Below are 1,467 nucleotides of genomic sequence, written 5' to 3' on the forward strand. Positions count from 1 at the left end.
GGTTAAAAAAAGAGAGTTTATATACACACAGCAGCCCAGAAGGGTACAAACATCATTCATTTTGTGCCACAACTGGAAAACCTTCTCACATGCCAGAACCAGATTATCAGTAAAATTTAAATTTAAATATGACAAAAGCTGACTTCAGATTACTCCAATTTAGCTGACTTTAAGAAAAAACGGTATCACCAGTCATAAAAACAGCACAGGAAGTTTATGCAGAGCTCATTTTGCCTGAAATGTCTCTCCATGTAGGAGCTCGCGGGTCATTCGTGTTTTTGCAGAGAGGAAGCGGAAGCAGCCGACCTCCTCAGACGCTGGACTTCAGATTACAAAAATAGCTCTGACAGCAGATCCATCGCATATAAATCATGAGGGAGCAATCAAAAAAGATGCTATTATAAAAGACATACAAAAGGGTTGTTTTCTTTTTTTTGAGAAATGTGTGCAAAATCTCAAATGAGTGGAGAGTAAGATCAGAGATTTAGCTTTTCATTTCTAAGCTGTCAGTTCATGAGGAATCCAGCTCAAAAGTGTGAAGCGTGGAGGCAGTGTATGGGTAGTTCTTTTGTTTTAAATTAGAGGTAGCTTTGCCCTTTGTCTTAATTTAGATTGAGTCGGACACAATATCATTAAAATTTTTCAAATAAGGGGAAAAACTCACTAAAATCATTAGTTTTTGTTGAAAGACAAACATTTTGGTGCTAATATTCATTAAAGTAACAAACAAAGCGTTTTAAAATTATTTTTTTTAGTGCATCCTAAAGACAATTTGAACAATTTACAAAGATATCTACACTTCTATTTTCTTTCACAAAAGTTTTATTATGCTTAAGGTTGATGGCTTCTGCCGGTTAAAGATATATTCCACACGATTTTAGCTTTGGCAACAGTAACGTCAAACAAAATAACAAAGAGTGCATTTCTCTAAATCCTGGACTGGTCATTGACATTGATGGGGACTTTAAAGAGAAGCATTTCAGAATCTGGATGCTTTTAAAGGCTGATGCTGAAAAATTTAGCTATAAAAAGGAACAAATTTAGCATAAGAACTGATGCTCTGAGAAAATCACAGAGGATAACTCAAAGAGATGTGCGGAAGTGGCTGAGTCCACATCCTACCACAAGGTGGCAGCACAGGCAAACACCTGGACTTGAAATAAAATCAGAAGACATGCCACACATATTTAAAGACCTTTAAGCGCTTTCGCAAAAGGGTCGCATAAGAGATAAGTATTAAAACGCAGCCGAGAATGTTTGAATGTTTAATGTTTTAGCCTCTTTAAAGGACCTTGTAGCTCTGAGCTGAAGCATTATGCTGGAGGAGGACCGCTCTTTGCAGGGTTTCTGGTCACACTGACCTTGATCCATCTAATCTTACTACAAACAGGGACACCGGGGCCAAACAGGCGTGAGTGCTCTGCTCTGTCAGGATCTTTCCTCACCTGTTTGTTAGAGCTGTCTAGT

This window comes from Cololabis saira, chromosome 21 (assembly GCF_033807715.1).
Source record: "Cololabis saira isolate AMF1-May2022 chromosome 21, fColSai1.1, whole genome shotgun sequence".
Lineage (NCBI taxonomy): Eukaryota > Metazoa > Chordata > Actinopteri > Beloniformes > Belonidae > Cololabis > Cololabis saira.